This window comes from Mya arenaria, chromosome 12, assembly GCF_026914265.1.
Source record: "Mya arenaria isolate MELC-2E11 chromosome 12, ASM2691426v1".
In the NCBI taxonomy this organism is placed as follows: Eukaryota; Metazoa; Mollusca; class Bivalvia; order Myida; family Myidae; genus Mya; species Mya arenaria.
The window spans coordinates 27439712-27460969 of record NC_069133.1 but is presented as its reverse complement, the minus strand read 5'-3'; positions in this window follow the sequence as shown (position 1 = coordinate 27460969).

Here is a 21258-nt window from a genome sequence, read left to right as displayed (position 1 = left end):
TAAAATGAGGTGCCGTTCGTATCACCTGCTATAATGAGGTGCCGTGTGTTTCATCTGCTATGATGAGGTGCTTGGTGTATCACCTGCTAAAATGAAGTGCCGTGTGTATCACCTGCTATAATGAGGTGCCGTGTGTATCACCTGCTATAATGAGGTGCCGTGTGTATCACCTGCTAAAATGAGGTGCCGTTCGTATCACCTGCTTTAAGGAGGTGCCGTGTGTGTCACCTGCTATAATGAGGATACGTTTGTATCACCGGATATAATGAGATGCCATGTGTATCACCTACTAATATGAAGTGCCGTGTTTATTACCTGCTATAATGAAGTGCCGAATGTATCACCAGATATAATGATATGTCCTGTGTATCACCTGCTATAATGAGGTGTCCTGTGTATCACATGCTATAATGATATGTCCTGTGTTTCACCTGCTATAATGAGGGGTCCTGTGTTTCACCTGCTTTAATGAGGTACCGTGTGTATCACCTGCTATAATGAGATGCTGAATGTATCACCAGATAACTTATATGTCCTGTGTATCACCGGCTATAATGAGGTGTCCTGTGTATCACCTATTATAATGAGCAGCCCGGTGTATCACCTGCTATAATGAGGTGGCATGTGTATCCCCTGCTATACTGAGGTGTCCTGTGTATCATCTGCAATAATGAGGTGTCCTGTGTATCAACTGCTATAATGACGTGTCCTGTGTATCTCCTGCTATACTGACGTGCCCTGTGTATCACCTGCTAAAATGACGTGGTCTGTTTATCACCTGTTATAATGAGGTATACTCTGTATCACCTGATATACGGACGTGTCCTGTGTATCACAGGCTATAATGACGTGTCCTGTGTATCACCGGCTATAATGACGTGTTCTGTGTATCACCTGCTTCAGTGATGTATCCTGTGTATCACCTGCAATAATGACGTGTCATGTGTGTCACCTGCTATACTGAGGTGTCCTGTGTATCACCTGCTATAATGAGGTGTCCTGTGTATCACCTGCAATACTAACGTGTCCTGTTTATCAACCGCTATACTCACCTGTATTGTGTATCACGTGCTATAATGAGGCGTCCTGTGTATCACCTGCTATAATGAGGCGTCCTGTGTATCACCTGCTATATTAAAGTGCCGTGTGTATCACCTGCTATACTTACGTGTCCTGTATATCACCTGCTATACTCACCTGTATTGTGTATCACCTGTTATAATGAAGTGCCGTGTGTATCACCTGCTTTAATGAGATGCCGAATGTATCAACAGATATAGTGATATGTCCTGTGTATCACCTGCTATAATGAGATGTCATGTGTATCACTAATCATAATGAGGTGCCCGATGTATCAGCTGCTTTAATGAGACGTCCTGTGTATCACCTGCTATATCGAGGTGTCTTGTGTATCACCTTCTATTATGACGTGCCCTGTGTATCAGCTGCTATAATGAGGTGTCCTGTGTATCACCTTCTATAATGAGGTGTCTTATGTATCACCTGCGGTAATAAAGTGTCATGTGTATCACCTGCTATTCTCACCTGTCTTGTGTATCACCTTCAGAATCTATAAAGACGTGTTCTGTGTATCACCTTCTATAATGAGGTGTCCTGTGTATCACCTTCTATAATGACGTGTCCTGTGTATCACCTGCTATATTAAGGTGTCGTCCTGTGTATCACCTGCTTTAATGAGGCGTCCTGTGTATCATCTGCTATATTAAGGTGGCCTGTGTATCACCTGCTGTAATGAGGTGTCCTGTGTATTACCTGCTGTAATGAGGTGTCCTGTGTATCACCTGCTGTAATAAGGTGTCCTGTGTATTACCTGCTGTAATGACGTGTCCTGTGTATCACCTGCTGTAATGACGTGTCCTGTGTATCACCTGATGTGATGAGGTGTCCTGTGTATCACCTACTGTAATGAGGTGTCCTGTGTATCACCTACTGTAATGAGGTGTCCTGTGTATCACCTGATGTGATGAGGTGTCCTGTGTATCACCTGATGTAATGACGTGTCCTGTGTATCACCTGATGTGATGAGGTGTCCTGTGTATCACCTACTGTAATGAGGTGTCCTGTGTATCACCTACTGTAATGAGGTGTCCTGTGTATCACATGCTATAATTAGGTGTCCTGTGTATCACATGCTATGACGGGGTGCCTGCGTATCACATGCTATGTTGAGGTATCATGTGTTTCACCTGATTTAATGAGTCGTCCTGTGTATCACCTGATGTAATAATGTGTCCTGTGTATCACCTGATATAGTGAGGTGTTCTCTGTATCACCTATTATATTGAGGTAACCTGTGTATCACCTTTTATAACGAGGTATCATGTGTATTATCTGATGTAATAAGGTGTACTTTGTATCACCTGATGTAATGAGGTATTCTGTGCATAACCTAATGAAACGAGGTATCCTGTGTATCACCTAATGAAATACGGTACCCTGTGTATCACCTGATGTAATGAGTTGTCCTGTGTATCACCTGCTATTCTGAGGTATCCTGTGTATGAACGGTTATGTTGATGTTTCCTGTGTACAAGGTCATCGTGATGTTTTATATGAGATTAACAACGTATCTCATAGTTAAAGCTGCACTCCCACAGATTTACCATTTTGACAACTTTTTTATTTTTTGTCTTGGAACGAGCCAATTTATGCGAAACTTCATGTCAACAAGTTATATAAGACTGTTGACAAAACACTAGATTGCAGATTTTTATATTTAAGTTTAAAAGTTGATTTTTTATGCATTTTTCTTAAACCGTTAGTAACGGTTTTAGCAATAAAACATTAATTTTGGAACGGAAATATGAAAATCTGCGTAAAATTACATAAATACTTTAAGAACACTGAAAAGCTCGAACATACTGTTCCATTCTGTCCAAATGTTGCCGGCCCCTCCGGCACATGCCCTGATCAAACCTGTATCCTACCAGGCGTCAACAATAAATAATTACAGTCTTAATTGCGCCTCTTAATTCTTACTAACGGTGATACAGATTTGATCATATATCCTTCATAGGAATGACAGCCGCCCACGAAAAACACCCGGTGGTTGAAACGTGTTACCGTAGCGATGCACGTAGGGCTTAACTAAGACAGATAACCCCTAATTCATTCCTCAGAATATAGGAACTACGGAATCTATCCGGGCATGCATGCATGAATAAACAAATATCAAACATGTATACAAACATCATTTTTCGAATTTGAATGAAATCGAGGTTATAATGTCACATCAATATAAGATCGTCACATAAATGTAATAGTCTTATCGATTAACACAAGGCCCAAAAATAGAGCGTCAATGTATTGAATATTTCATTTTCCATTCTGTTTCCCGTGAAAAGGCCGGATCCAGTTTAGCAATCGAGCCATTGTGTCATCAGTGAGGTGTTACCCATTGTGTCATCACGAAGTTGTCGCCAATAGCCAAAAGTGCTTAATGGAAGACAGGTATGTGCGGCCTTCGGGCTGAAATTGTATTAAACAACAAACTATTAAACCGGTTTAGGTATCTTGACGACAAAATCAGTATCCTTTAACATAAAAAGATCAGCAGCATCACCAACAGCACCACCATCATCGTTTTGACCATCTTCATTATAATTTTAATAATTAACTTTAGTATCAATTAAAGTTTATATCTTTGCTGTACGAATGCCATTCGAACGAACTAGAGTGATATTTCAATTATGATATTTCCATTAAATATTATCTTTATTTAAGTTCTAAAATTCAATCAAGCAATGTTTTGACCAATTCGTACCATTGCAAATGCCACTGATGGAGCATGGTTCAGGTTGCAAGAGGTATCACATCGAGTTGCAAGGTGGGAGACTTCCGGTTCCTGGACACTGAAATATTGAACTAGATATGGGTCAAGTGAGGGTTTAGTTAAAAATCATCATCATGATTAAAAATAAAGTCGATCATGGGTAATAATTTGTATTTAGGATAATATGGAATCATTGTTATATCATTTATTTCAAATTCAAATTTTATACACAATGCTCACCTGCTCCTGTCCCAAGTATCATACGTGATATGTCATCCAAAGCTTAATGCGTGGGGCATCGATTCCAAACCGGATGGTGGGACACACGCTGAAACATTGAACGAACGCAGTCACTTATATTAAAAAAACGTTCAATATATAGAAGAACAAGTTTGATTTCATTACTAATAAGCCATACGGCCCATGTGAGCAAACGAAATATTTACAAATATTTACAATGGCACATGTAAAAATACATGAGTAGGAGAAGGCACACAGTTATAGTTTAAACAATTATCTAAAGAAAACAATATAACTTATTGTAGTAAGCTGTATAACATCGCAAATACTGTATTTTTTCTTTCTTTATAGTACTACTCGTATATCATCAGTATATGCGTCATACATGCATTTATAATAAAACCATTTAAAGAGTTTTCATAATGGAATAAATTTCTATGATGATTGCTTGCTAAGAATTATAACATTTAAGTGATTATAAGGAAATATCGTTACATCTGTTTATCAATTTAATAAGTTAATATGTTTAAAAATCTAACCACGCAAGGGCAGACCTAGCCACTGGTCGAAAACGAAAGTGTGTCTAGGACTTTGACATGGTGGCATTCAGATAAATATACACGATATTTACATTGCATAATAAATTGAACGAAGAAAGTGCACAATATTAACATAACGTAACAAATACAACAAAATAAATAAGCGATATGCGCTATAAGTTGTCAATATATAATTAAATCAAGTTTCATCATCAAATAAACAAATGTTAACTATATGAATTAAAGAGTAATAAACAAATATCATTCAAATTCAATTAAAAATATGTTCATTTAACATATTATCTTAATATTTTTAAAATTGTTTTTCACTTCCATTTCATGAGCCATTCCTACCAGTTCATTATAAACCACGTTCCGACTTATACAAATGAAGCCACTCCAGTGTGCAATATTAAATTTATATATATAAACACGAGAATATGAAATAAACATTTTCTACTACTCGAGTTCGGTTAAAGAAATCTTGGGAAAGGATGCTGGCCCCTTTAAGCATTTTCACTGTAAGATTTCTAAAACCAACAGAAAATGCCTTTCAATTTTCGTGTATTTGGAAAAAAGGAATCATTGCTATGTTTAATAAAATAATTGATTTAAAAAGAACCTTTAGAAATGTAATCCATTTATTTTAATAAATTCATCACAAGGCTATGAAATATCAAGTGACCTACTTAGTAAAAACATTTCGAGATGAATAGTTTAGTAAAAACATTTTAAGATGAATAGTTTAAAACAACAACAATGCTAAGCCAAATAATGCAAACCAAAACTTTATACAAAATGTGAGCAAAATAATACATAACTTTGTTGATGAAGTTGTCCACATAAGCTTACGCAAACCTGACCGCTACTGTAGCCGCATTACGCCTCATCGCCAACTCCACTGCAAAGGGCATCTCTTCCGGTTGGATGGTTGGCCACTTCAGGTACCATGGACGCTGTAACATTGATATGTATATGAAAAACCGATGCAGTAACTTATTTCAATAAGCAGCTTATATATAAAATAAGCACGTATCATCAATACATACACAATTGTTAAAGATGTGAATTAAGGTTGTTATAAACAAATATCATTTGAAATCAATTAAATCATGTTCATTAAACAAAAATATTCATATGAATTACATTAGTTTTATATTGGGTTGCACTCTCATTTCATCAGTCTTTCCTACCAATTTATTATAAACCACGTTTAGACTTATACGAATGAAGCCCCTCCAATGTGAAACATTTTAGTTAAAGATATTATCGGTTGACATACACCAAAATGAAATAAACATTTTCTGCTACTTGGGTTCGGTTAAAGAAATCTTGGGAAAGGATGCTGGCACCTTTTAGCATTTTCACTGTAAGATTTCTAAAACCAACAGAAAATGCCTTTTCAATTTTCGTGTATTTGGAAAACAAAGAATCATTAATTCGAAACATCATTAATATGTTTAATAAAATAATTGATGTAACAAGAACCTTTAAAAATGTAATCCCAACATTTTAATTAATTCATCATAAGGCAATGAAATATAAAGTGACCTACTTAGTGAAAACATTCTTTTAAGATGAATAGTTTAAAACAACAACAATGCTAAGCGAAATAGTGCAAATAAAAACATATATAGAATGTGAGCAAAATAATACATATCTTTGTTGATGAAGTTGTCCACATAAGCTTACGCAAACCTGACCGCTACTGTAGCCGCATTACGCCTCATCGCCAACTCCACTGCAAAGGGCATCTCTTCCGGTTGGATGGTTGGCTACTTCAGGTACCATGGACGCTGTAACATTGATATTTATATGAAAAACCGATGCAGTAACTTATTTCAATAAGTAGTTTATATAAAATACTAAGCAAGTATCATAATTAAACAATTGTTAAACATATGAAATAAGGTTGATATAAACAAATATCATTTGAAATCAATTGAATTATGTTCATTAAACAAATATATACATATAAATTAAACCAGTTTTATATTGGTTTGCACTCTCATTTCATCAGCCTTTCCTAACAGTTTATTATAAACCACATTTAGACTTATACAAATGAAGCCCCTCCAATGAGAAAAAAAATATTTAAAAATATTGTATTTTGACATACACGAAAATGAAATAAACATTTTCTGCTACTTGGGTTCGGTTAAAGAAATCTTGGGAAAGGATGCTGGCACCTTTTAGCATTTTCACTGTAAGATTTCTAAAACCAACAGAAAATGCCTTTTTAATTTTCGTGTATTTGAAAAAAAAGAATCATTAATTCGGAGAATCATTAATATGTTTAATAAAATAATTGATTTAATAAGAACATTTAAAAATGTAATCCCTTGATTTTAATTAATTCATCATAAGGCAATGAAATATAAAGTGACCTACTTAGTGAAAACATTCTTTTAAGATGAATAGTTTAAAACAACAACAATGCTAAGCCAAATAGTGCAAACAAAAACATATATAGAATGTGAGCAAAATAATACATATCTTTGTTGATGAAGTTGTTCACATAAGCTTACGCAAACCTGACCGCTACTGTAGCCGCATTACGCCTCATCGCCAACTCCACTGCAAAGGGCATCTCTTCCGGTTGGATGGTTGGCTACTTCAGGTACCATGGACGCTGTAACATTGATATTTATATGAAAAACCGATGCAGTAATTTAGTTCAATAAGTAGTTTATATAAAATACAAAGCAAGTATCATAATTAAACAATTGTTAAACATGTGAAATAAGGTTGATATAAACAAATATCATTTGAAATCATTTGAATTATGTTCATTAAACAAATATATACATATAAATAATATCAGTTTTATATTGGTTTGCACTCTCATTTCATCAGCCTTTCCTAACAGTTTATTATAAACCACATTTAGACTTATACAAATGAAGCCCCTCCAATGAGAAAAAAATATTCAAAAATATTGTATTTTGTCATACACGAAAATGAAATAAACATTTTCTGCTACTTGGGTTCGGTAAAAAAAATCTTGGGAAAGGATGTTGGCACCTTTTAGCATTTTCACTGTAAGATTTCTAAAACCAACAGAAAATGCCTTTTCAATTTTCGTGTATTTCGAAAAAAAGAATCATTAATTCGAAACATCATTAATATGTTTAATAAAATAATTGATGTAATAAGAACCTTTAAAATGTAATCCCTTGATTTTAATAAATTCATCATAAGGCAATGAAATATAAAGTGACCTACTTAGTGAAAACATTCTTTTAAGATGAATAGTTTAAAACAACAATAATGCTAAGCGAAATAGTGCAAACAAAAACATATACAGAATGTGAGCAAAATAATACATATCTTTGTTGATGAAGTTGTCCACATAAGCTTACGCAAACCTGACCGCTACTGTAGCCGCATTACGCCTCATCGCCAACTCCACTGCAAAGGGCATCTCTTCCGGTTGGATGGTTGGCTACTTCAGGTACCGTGGACGCTGTAACATTTATATTTATATGAAAAACCGATGCAGTAACTTATTTCAATAAGTAGTTTATATATAAAATAAGCAAGTATCATAATTAAATAAACAATTGTTAAAGATGTGAATTAAAGTAGTTATAAACAAAAATCATTTGAAATCAATTAAATTATGTTCATTAAACAAATATATTCATATGAATTACATTAGTTTTATATTGGTTTGCACTCTCATTTCATCAGCCTTTCCTACCAGTTCATTATAAACCACGTTTAGACTTATACAAATGAAGCCCCTCCAATGAGAAAAAATTATCTAAAAATATTACATTTTGACATACACGAAAATGAAATAAACATTTTCTGCTACTTGGGTTCGGTTAAAGAAATCTTGGGAAAGGATGCTGGCACCTTTTAGCATTTTCACTGTAAGATTTCTAAAACCAACAGATAACTGCCTTTTCAATTTTCGTGTATTTGGAAAACAAAGAATCATTAATTCGAAACATCATTAAAATGTTTAATAAAATAATTGATGTAATAAGAACCTTTAAAAATGTAATCCCTATATTTTAATTAATTCATCATAAGGCAATGAAATATAAAGTGACCTACTTAGTGAAAACATTCTTTTAAGATGAATAGTTTAAAACAACAACAATGCTAAGCCAAATAGTGCAAATAAAAGCTTATACAGAATGTGAGCAAAATAATACATATCTTTGTTGATGAAGTTGTTCACATAAGCTTACGCAAACCTGACCGCTACTGTAGCCGCATTACGCCTCATCGCCAACTCCACTGCAAAGGGCATCTCTTCCGGTTGGATGGTTGGCTACTTCAGGTACCGTGGACGCTGTAACATTGATATTTATATGAAAAACCGATGCAGTAACTTATTTCAATAAGTAGTTTATATATAAAATAAGCAAGTATCATAATTAAATAAACAATTGTTAAACATATGAAATAAGGTTGATATAAACAAATATCATTTGAAATCAATTGAATTATGTTCATTAAACAAATATATACATATAAATAATATCAGTTTTATATTGGTTTGCACTCTCATTTCATCAGCCTTTCCTAACAGTTTATTATAAACCACATTTAGACTTATACAAATGAAGCCCCTCCAATGAGAAAAAAATATTTAAAAATATTGTATTTTGACATACACGAAAATGAAATAAACATTTTCTGCTACTTGGGTTCGGTGAAAGAAATCTTGGGAAAGGATGCTGGCACCTTTTAGCATGTTCACTGTAAGATTTCTAAAACCAACAGAAAATGCCTTTTCAATTTTCGTGTATTTGGAAAACAAAGAATCATAAATTCGAAACATCATTAAAATGTTTAATAAAATAATTGATGTAATAAGAACCTTTAAAATGTAATCCCTTGATTTTAATTAATTCATCATAAGGCAATGAAATATAAAGTGACCTACTTAGTGAAAACATTCTTTTAAGATGAATAGTTTAAAACAACAACAATGCTAAGCGAAATAGTGCAAATAAAAACATATATAGAATGTGAGCAAAATAATACATATCTTTGTTGATGAAGTTGTCCACATAAGCTTACGCAAACCTGACCGCTACTGTAGCCGCATTACGCCTCATCGCCAACTCCACTGCAAAGGGCATCTCTTCCGGTTGGATGGTTGGCTACTTCAGGTACCATGGACGCTGTAACATTGATATTTATATGAAAAACCGATGCAGTAACTTATTTCAATAAGTAGTTTATATAAAATACTAAGCAAGTATCATAATTAAACAATTGTTAAACATATGAAATAAGGTTGATATAAACAAATATCATTTGAAATCAATTGAATTATGTTCATTAAACAAATATATACATATAAATTAAACCAGTTTTATATTGGTTTGCACTCTCATTTCATCAGCCTTTCCTAACAGTTTATTATAAACCACATTTAGACTTATACAAATGAAGCCCCTCCAATGAGAAAAAAATATTTAAAAATATTGTATTTTGACATACACGAAAATGAAATAAACATTTTCTGCTACTTGGGTTCGGTTAAAGAAATCTTGGGAAAGGATGCTGGCACCTTTTAGCATTTTCACTGTAAGATTTCTAAAACCAACAGAAAATGCCTTTCAATTTTCGTGTATTTGAAAAAAAAGAATCATTAATTCGAAACATCATTAATATGTTTAATAAAATAATTGATTTAATAAGAACATTTAAAAATGTAATCCCTTGATTTTAATTAATTCATCATAAGGCAATGAAATATAAAGTGACCTACTTAGTGAAAACATTCTTTTAAGATGAATAGTTTAAAACAACAACAATGCTAAGCCAAATAGTGCAAACAAAAACATTTACAGAATGTGAGCAAAATAATACATATCTTTGTTGATGAAGTTGTCCACATAAGCTTACGCAAACCTGACCGCTACTGTAGCCGCATTACGCCTCACCACCAACTCCACTGCAAAGGGCATCTCTTCCGGTTGGATGGTTGGCTACTTCAGGTACCATGGACGCTGTAACATTGATATTTATATGAAAAACCGATGCAGTAACTTATTTCAATAAGTAGTTTATATATAAAATAAGCAAGTATCATAATTAAATAAACAATTGTTAAAGATGTGAATTAAAGAAGTTATAAACAAATATCATTTGAAATCAATTAAATTATGTTCATTAAACAAATATATACATATAAATAATATCAGTTTTATATTGGTTTGCACTCTCATTTCATCAGCCTTTCCTACCAGTTTATTATAAACCACATTTAGACTTATACAAATGAAGCCCCTCCAATGAGAAAAAAATATTTAAAAATATTGTATTTTGACATACACGAAAATGAAATAAACATTTTCTGCTACTTGGGTTCGGTTAAAGAAATCTTGGGAAAGGATGCTGGCACCTTTTAGCATTTTCACTGTAAGATTTCTAAAACCAACAGAAAATGCCTTTTCAATTTTCGTGTATTTGAAAAAAAAGAATCATTAATTCGGAGAATCATTAATATGTTTAATAAAATAATTGATTTAATAAGAACATTTAAAAATGTAATCCCTTGATTTTAATTAATTCATCATAAGGCAATGAAATATAAAGTGACCTACTTAGTGAAAACATTCTTTTAAGATGAATAGTTTAAAACAACAACAATGCTAAGCCAAATAGTGCAAACAAAAACATATACAGAATGTGAGCAAAATAATACATATCTTTGTTGATGAAGTTGTCCACATAAACTTACGCAAACCTGACCGCTACTGTAGCCGCATTACGCCTCATCGCCAACTCCACTGCAAAGGGCATCTCTTCCGGTTGGATGGTTGGCTACTTCAGGTACCATGGACGCTGTGACATTGATATGTATATGAAAAACCGATGCAGTTATTTAGTTCAATAAGTAGTTTATATAAAAAAAAAGGAAGTATCATAATTAAACAATTGTTAAACATATGAAATAAGGTTGATATAAACAAATATCATTTGAAATCAATTGAATTATGTTCATTAAACAAATATATACATATAAATTAAATCAGTTTTATATTGGTTTGCACTCTCATTTCATCAGCCTTTCCTAACAGTTTATTATAAACCACGTTTAGACTTATGCAAATGAAGCCCCTCCAATGAGAAAAAAATATTTAAAAATATTGTATTTTGACATACACGAAAATGAAATAAACATTTTCTGCTACTTGGGTTCGGTTAAAAAAATCTTGGGAAAGGATGCTGGCACCTTTTAGCATTTTCACTGTAAGATTTCTAAAACCAACAGAAAATGCCTTTTTAATTTTCGTGTATTTGAAAAAAAAAAATCATTAATTCGGAGAATCACTAATATGTTTAATAAAATAATTGATTTAATAAGAACATTTAAAAATGTAATCCCTTGATTTTAATTAATTCATCATAAGGCAATGAAATATAAAGTGACCTACTTAGTGAAAACATTCTTTTAAGATGAATAGTTTAAAACAACAACAATGCTAAGCGATATAGTGCAAATAAATACATATACAGAATGTGAGCAAAATAATACATATCTTTGTTGATGAAGTTGTCCACATAAGCTTACGCAAACCTGACCGCTACTGTAGCCGCATTACGCCTCACCACCAACTCCACTGCAAAGGGCATCTCTTCCGGTTGGATGGTTGGCTACTTCAGGTACCATGGACGCTGTAACATTGATATTTATATGAAAAACCGATGCAGTAACTTATTTCAATAAGTAGTTTATATATATAATATGCAAGTATCATAATTAAATAAACAATTGTTAAAGATGTGAATTAAAGAAGTTATAAACAAAAAGCATTTGAAATCAATTAAATTATGTTCATTAAACAAATATATTCATATGAATTACATTAGTTTTAAATTGGTTTGCACTCTCATTTCATTAGTCTTTCCTACCAGTTCATTATAAACCACGTTTAGACTTATACAAATGTAGCCCCTCCAATGAGAAAAATTTATTTAAAAGTATTATATTTTGATATACACGAAAATGAAATAAACATTTTCTGCTACTTGGGTTCGGTTAAAAAATCTTGGGAAAGGATGTTGGCACCTTTTAGCATTTTCACTGTAAGATTTCTAAAACCAACAGAAAATGCCTTTTCAATTTTCGTGTATTTGAAAAAAAAAGAATCATTAATTCGGAGAATCACTAATATGTTTAATAAAATAATTGATTTAATAAGAACATTTAAAAATGTAATCCCTTGATTTTAATTAATTCATCATAAGGCAATGAAATATAAAGTGACCTACTTAGTGAAAACATTCTTTTAAGATGAATAGTTTAAAACAACAACAATGCTAAGCGATATAGTGCAAATAAATACATATACAGAATGTGAGCAAAATAATACATATCTTTGTTGATGAAGTTGTCCACATCAGCTTACGCAAACCTGACCGCTACTGTAGCCGCATTACGCCTCATCGCCAACTCCACTGCAAAGGGCATCTCTTCCGGTTGGATGGTTGGCCACTTCAGGTACCGTGGACGCTGTAACATTGATATTTATATGAAAAACCGATGCAGTAACTTATTTCAATAAGTAGTTTATATATAAAATAAGCAAGTATCATAATTAAATAAACAATTGTTAAAGATGTGAATTAAAGAAGTTATAAACAAAAAGCATTTGAAATCAATTAAATTATGTTCATTAAACAAATATATTCATATGAATTACATTAGTTTTATATTGGTTTGCACTCTCATTTCATCAGCCTTTCCTACCAGTTCATTATAAACCACGTTTAGACTTATACAAATGTAGCCCCTCCAATGTGAAATATTTTATTTAAAAATATCCTATTTTGACATACACGAAAATGAAATAAACATTTTCTGCTACTTGGGTTCGGTTAAAAAAATCTTGGGAAAGGATGCTGGCACCTTTTAGCATTTTCACTGTAAGATTTCTAAAACCAACAGAAAACTGCCTTTTCAATTTTCGTGTATTTCGAAAAAAAAAAGAATCATTAATTCGAAGAATCATTAATATGTTTAATAAAATAATTGATTTAATAAGAACCTTTAGAAATGCAATCAATTTAATTTAATTAATTCATCATAAGGCAATGAAATATAAAGTTACCTACTTAGTGAAAACATTCTTTTAAGATGAATAGTTTAAAACAACAACAATGCTAAGCCAAATAGTGCAAATAAAAGCATATACAGAATGTGAGCAAAATAATACATATCTTTGTTGATGAAGTTGTCCACATAAGCTTACGCAAACCTGACCGCTACTGTAGCAGCATTACGCCTCATCGCCAACTCCACTGCAAAGGGCATCTCTTCCGGTTGGATGGTTGGCCACATCAGGTACCGTGGACGCTGTGACATTGATATTTATATGTTAACCCGATGCAGTAACTTTTTTCAATAAGTAGCTTATATAAAAAATAAGCAAGTATCATAATTAAATAAACAATTGTTAAACGTGTGAAATAAGGTTTGTTATAAACAAAAATCATTTGAAATCAATTAAATTATGTTCATTAAACAAATATATTCATATGAATTAAATCAGTTTTATATTGGTTTGCACTTTAATATTGGTTTGCACTCTCATTTCATGAGCCTTTCCTACCAATTTATAATAAACCACGTTTAGACTTATACAATTGAATGGTTTGCGGCCACTTCATGTACCGTGGACGCTTTAACATTAAAACAGATGCAGTTACTTTTTCAATAGTTGCAAACAAGTATAATTTAAAATCAAATAAATGAGCTTGCAGGTTGTAAGGTAATAAAGATAAGGTCAGCGTTTTAGGAAAAGTGTTTAGGTTCTATGAATTAGTACATGTAGTACAATGCAAAGAAATCTGTACAAGTCACAAGTGAGTTTGTGGATTGATTAAATACATCTTGAAAGTTAGTAAGTACTTTTTCCAGAATGCTATTTTACAAAGCGCGGAAATAAAGGCTCCTATATTCAGCCAAAGAAAAATATTTAACACATCCAAAAGTGCATTTCTTAAAACAAAAGATGGAAATGTACAGACCATGATTGTCAAGATACAAAAAAGTATATAACAATGTGCAAATTATATGTGAATATTTTAAACGATTGTTAAACCTCACCGATAATACACTGCTCACCTGGTACGGCCCAGTCGTCATCAGTGAGTTGTCGCCCATAGCCATCTGGTCACCTAGCAAACCCCACTGCAAGGGGCATCACTTCCGGTTGGATGATTGGACAATTCCGGTACCATAAACGCTGGAAGTGATGAACCATTGAACTGATGCAGTCACTTATTCAATAAAAAGTTTACTAAAACAAATAGTATAACGAAAACAAATCTTGATGTACATGTATTTCTTAAGCCAACAGAAAAAGCCCACTTGCAATTCTTGTAATTCTAAAATTCTATATTCTTATTAATTATTATTTCGAACACTATTTTTTCTCTCAAACATAATGGCAGCTGCATGGGGCGAAGGTAAATACGTCGTGGGTGTGCGTGAATGAATCGTGGAGAGACGTCGGCGACTATTTGAACTTTATAAAACTGATTTGTAATACTTCCCGGACAGAGCACTCATATATAGAATCGTTCGACAGAAAAATGTAGATAAAGCTGACATTCTTGTAAATATTTCGCTATTTAACTGTTTAGCTGGTACCCTTTGAATGATCCAATGTCCTGAAAAATTGGTTTCACAACCAGCAAAGAACAGTGAAAGCTCATGGAACAGTTCGACAAAATCCAACACAATATTAAATCTAAGCACAACCCAAAAGAAATACCTGGAGACAAACAGGAATTTCCTCATGGCAGCCACTATAAACATTCCTTTTTTATTTGCTTTCCAGCTTCAACTGTCCAAGGTATAGCTAACACATGTATAAGCAAGGTTGACCGCATATGACTCCATTCACTCAAACCTAATTGTACACATGTCCAGGGGCTAGAATACATTGTTTGAATACAATATAATCCTTCCACCGTCTATTTTGTTTGGATATTTAAAATTTAGAGTGTTTGCTGTCCTGGCACTGATTAGATGAATTATGTTAATGTAGCGTGTACTGTCCTGGTGGGCGAAGTTAATGTATGCATTTATTTGGTTTAAAACAGGTCACAAGTTTTTATTGGCCAATCAGCATTTTGCCTTTGGCCGATTACACAAAATAAATATTGATATGTTAAGACACAAACGAACATGAGCAAAGAACTTCATAGTATCTGATATAAATTATTAAATTTAACTAAGCAATGCCAGTTTGATTTAATTCCATGTGTTCTACGTATATCACTCTGTGGAACTGAAATTCTGACTCAAAAGAATTCAGTGGCCATAATTTACATTACCCTCTGTCCATATGTTGTTGAAAACTTGTCGACGGATCTACCTCGTCTCGAGAGATGTCTAAGAAAAGGATACAGTATGAGATTTTCTCAACGAAATAACGAAAACACGAGTAAATGTATCTGACTAATACGACAATAATACGTGTATTGCATATATAAGTGAGGGAAAAAAATGAATTAATGCATGAATACATATTTATGAATTGATAAGTAGATTTTTTTCCGAAAGATAAACATTATATTATTATTATAGCCTTTCTAAATACAATGTATCGGCTAGTGGGATTACTCGAAAATCTCGTGCACGATCCGCTTACAAGCGTGAGAAGATACATTTTCAATAGCTCTGCTGGGGGTTTAGCCGTATAAATGCAGAAATCAGTGATGCATGTATCATCGATACGATAACCTTTATATTTACAGACTATCTTTGCAATAAAGGTACAGTCGAACCCCGTTGACTCGAACTCGCTTAGCTCGAATATCTCTTTGGCTCGAACACGATATAAAGGACCGATTTCTTTAAACTAAATATAAGAATTCCTGCTTGGCTCGAGCTCCCTGAGGCTCGAGGTATTTTCGCCGGTCCCTTAGAGTTCGAGCTAACGAGGTTCGACTATAATTGTATTTGGAAAAAGTCGAAGAGTGCCAATCGTACCATTTTTAGTGAAGGCGATGCAAATAAAAATGATTAGCATGATAACGATAGCAATACTTGCCTTTAGCCATTAGAGCTAAAAAGTACAATTAGCTTTCATTTTATATCCCTAATATACATATACTAATAAGGAAAAGAATCATCTGTCAGAACAAAATGTCTGATGTTTTAAAAAAAAAATACGATGCATGTTACGTTTTACGTTATCTTAGGCTGCCTTTATGGATACACTACGATGCTGAAGGTTGCAGCAAGATGCATCACACGCATACAATTTAGACACCAACAATCTCCATCCGTGCAAGCCTTAAATACCTAGTTTAAGCCTTCTATAAGTGGCCCTGAGCCAATAAACCAATACACAGAAAATTGGCCCCTACTGTGACACCAGTGCGATTAGCAGGAGATACACAGCAGGGGATTATCATGCCGAACATTCCTTAAACTAGGCCTTTAAAGGCAGTGCCATAAATCGTCGAGATAGTCATTGCCCCTTGTCATGATTTTCGGGACGAATTTTAACGAAGTCGTGAGAGTAAGAGCTATGCTAAACGAAGAACACTTTTAATTGACTGAATACTGATAAGTATTAACATTACGAATTATGCCATTCTGTTGTTTAAGTCAGTTTCATGGTTTCTGTTTGTAAGCTGGTTGAAGGTTGCTTTAATGGAAGCAATTTGCATCAGTTCACATACGAGTCTTGTAGTAGATTAATAAATATTACAAATGATAAAACACCTTTACAGTAATATCAAAGCGTTGAAAGGTATTGATTTATTGAATGATCGTCGAGTGAACCATGAACCACGTTAAAATACGTCATATACTTAGTCAATTTTTCCATGAACGCGTAGACGCGGTTGCGAGGCGTTGGCACTACCATGATTAATGCGTCTGCTCGACGCACGCCTCCAGCACTGAGAGTGCTAGACGGTTATATTAAAGCGTACGTCTTCTGGTTGTGGCGGTGCGCGTGAACATAATTGAGGTTTCACTGTGTTGCAAGTTTTGGGTCATGTTCATCCATTTGATCATACGTTGTCATTCCACTAAATTACTAAAGCAGTTTCCAAGTACATTTTTTGTATTCAAAACTATAACGAAGAAATCGCAACTCTCCTCCCAGTATGTAGCATGCTGACGAATTAGCTAAAAAATAATGATGATTTAGAGAACTTATTCATTCATCATACATGCCATATCCCCCAGAATTTCGAACCATCCCCCGGTTTGGGATGAATATCCTCCACAATTAAAGATAATGAAAATGGCGAGTATGAAAATCCCCAGGTATGGGACTCAAATCCCCTGGAATTCTTAAAAAAATCCCTTGGGGAGCCTTTTAAAATATGGCATGTATGTTTCATGATTAGATTAAATGACAAGTTACTCAAAAAACACCAACCTCCAGTCATCATTGGGAATAAAACTAACTCTCCTAAAACGCTTTTAAATAATAAATGGTACTTAGGGTGTACACCTAGTACCGGCATTGGCTGCATCCCAAACTCTTGTGTAATATTATGTTCTTCCATCTCCTGTGTATGCTTATCGTTTACATATCTATGTTGATCTGAAAATAACATATAATGACGTGTGTTTACATTTTAAATTACCAAATGTAACCCGTATAGACTATGTTTATCTTTAAAAACATGTTTACAAAATAAAAATGTTGTAATTTTTAAAACTTTCAAATGTGTTCATCTTTAAGACCCTCAAAAGCATACATTAAACAAAAGGCACATCCCTGCAAGAGGCCAACGAGGACCTATGATCTACTGGCATGGCTTATTTGGTCATTTTCTATCCAGAGAATGTACTCTGCAGTTTGCTAAAATAGAGTTGTGGTACATGTACACTGCACTCCATGTCGTATGTTCATTGAATGAAGTTTAAATACACTCTATCCAGCAGTTTTTAAATTATGATCCGAACAAGGAAGATTGCAATGGACTCACCAGTTGACACTGACCAATTGACTGACCAACCACAGTTGACACTGACCAATTGACTGACCAACCACAGTTGACACTGACCAATTGACTGACCAACCACAGTTGACACTGACCTCCTCATTTTCTCGTAGTTCATATCAAGTCCTAAAACTAATTTAATATATTGTTGCACCAAACTATAAAACAAAATAGATAAAGTCTTGTTGCCATTTATTACAAACGTTTTATTATATATTTTATTGCCTCCATTCACTGAAGATTTGCAGAAGACACAATATGTAAGTATATAAAACAGTAAAATGATAAAAGATACACATGACAAGGTAACGCATGAAAAGGGCATTTAAAATAACATTCATCCAACACATTGTCAGACATCATCAATATTATATGGTAGTTTTCCAATGGGCGGTTGTAAGATACCCAGATGAGTTTACATGTGTGTGCTGTCGATAGATGTGTCCCCATACATTATCTGGCTGGGCTTATCACCCTGGCTGCATTTTCCCCCAATCTCGATATTCGCACATTTTGCCGTGTAGTAGGCAAAACTCCACATCATGGCTTACTCGTGCTGACCATCAACTAAAGACCATAATGACTGGTGAAAAGGATGACAATGTTGTCAGCTGGAGTTGTAGCTAAAATAGGCTGTTCACTTTCAGAGCATTAAGTAAATTTAAACCTGCAATAGAGACATGCATATGCTACCTTGCCTCACGCAATTGTCTGAATCCCGCTGCAATTCAATAGGAATGTTTTTTTTTTTTTATTTCTGTTTAAAATTGAAATTACTATTACTAGATGTCCTTGGTACTAGTGCATACAACTTATGTAGTATTTCCATCCTTAACAATTGAACTGGGCATTTTGTGTTTCATTGTTGTAACTTTATTTTTCAATTTTCTTTCAACTAAAACAATGATCAAATGCACGGTAATAGAATTTTATAACTTATATGTATTTGATTAGGTTTAATGAACTCTTCGCTCTTGGCTGCTCAACATCATGGAGATTTCAGCCGTTTTATAGCTGTTATTCCCAATTCTGAAAAATAATTATATTCCAAGATTAAATGCCCAAGTGAATCTTTAAGGAACAAGAGCTGTCGTAAGACAGTGTGCTATACTACGCCGCTTTGACTTAGAAGTGAATACAATAACGATGTAATATGTGCCTGCCAAAAGCAATAAAACAATCTAATTGAAAAGTGAACAAGAATCGCAATGTGACAAAACCAGGTTTTTAATGATTGGCAGAAGAGATTCAGTTTCAACTGTTTCTTCTATTTTTTGTAACAGTGACCTTGATCCTAATTTAGGGCCCCAAACACAATCACATGGAAGACCTCCGTAAACTCTTCGTCCATATCAAGTTTGGACACAGTATGTCAACCATAACTGAAACAGTAATCTATTTTTAGTAACAGCGACCAGGGGGCCAAAAGGCAATCCATGAAAGCTCTGCATAAACTTGTCCTATATACCAAGTTTGGTCACACTATGTCAACCCTTACTTGAGTTATTCAGTACTAACCATATTTCTATTTTGACCTTAACCTAGACCATAACTCTCGGGGCCCAAAACACAATCTCAGGAAAGGTCTATATAAACCCTTCCTATATTCCAAATTTGGTACCAATATGAAGACCCTTACTTAAGTTATTCAATAACAACCCTTATTCGTTTAATAGTAGCCTTGACCTTGATCCTAGGGGCCTCAAACGCATTTCCATAAAAGGTCTCCATAAACTCTTTGTATATACCAAGTTTGGTCTTTTTATGTTAAACTTAGCTCAAATTATTCGATACATAAGGCGACTTTGACGCTGCCCTAACACCAGCGCGCCCGAACAATGACGCAAGTCATTTAAATAACTTGTTTTCCCTTTATGAAAATGTGGTTAGGAATATAACAAGAGGGCCCCGAAGGCCCTGAATCGCTCACCTGATCCAATAAAGATCATCAACAATAACATTCTGATCAAGTTCCATGAACATATGGTCATAAATGTGGCCTCTAGTGTTAAAATACTTTTCCTATTATTTGACCTGGTGACCTAGTTTTAGACCGCACATGACCCAGATTCAAACTTGGCCTAGAGGTAATCAATATACACATTCTGACCAACTTTCATAAAGAAACATTTATAAATGTGACCTCTAGAGTGTTAACAAGCTTTTCCTTAAATTTGACCTGGTGACCTAGTTTTTGACTGCACATGATCCAGATTCGAACTTGGCCTAGAGGTAATCAATATAAAAATTCTGAGCAAGATTCCTGATGATACAGTCATAAATGTGACCTCTAGAGAGCTAACAAGCTATTCCTATGATTTGACCTTATGACCTAGTTTTTGACCGCACATGACCCAGTTTTAAACTTGACTTAGAGATAATTAATGTAAACATTCTGACCAACTTTCATGAAGAAACCTTTATAAATGTGACCTCTAGTGTTAACAAGCTTTTCCTTTAATTTAACCTGGTGACCTAGATTTTGACCGCACATGACCCAGATTCGAACTTGGCCTATAGTAGCTAATTAATATAAACATTCTAAGTTTCATGAACATACAGTCATAAATGTGACCTCTATAGTAGTAACAATCTTTTCCTATGGTTTTACCTGGTGACCTAGTTTTTGACCGCACATGACCCAGATCTAAACTTGACTTAAAGATTATTAAAAAAACATTCTGACCAACTTTCATGAAGATACAGTCATAAATGAGACATCTAGAGTGT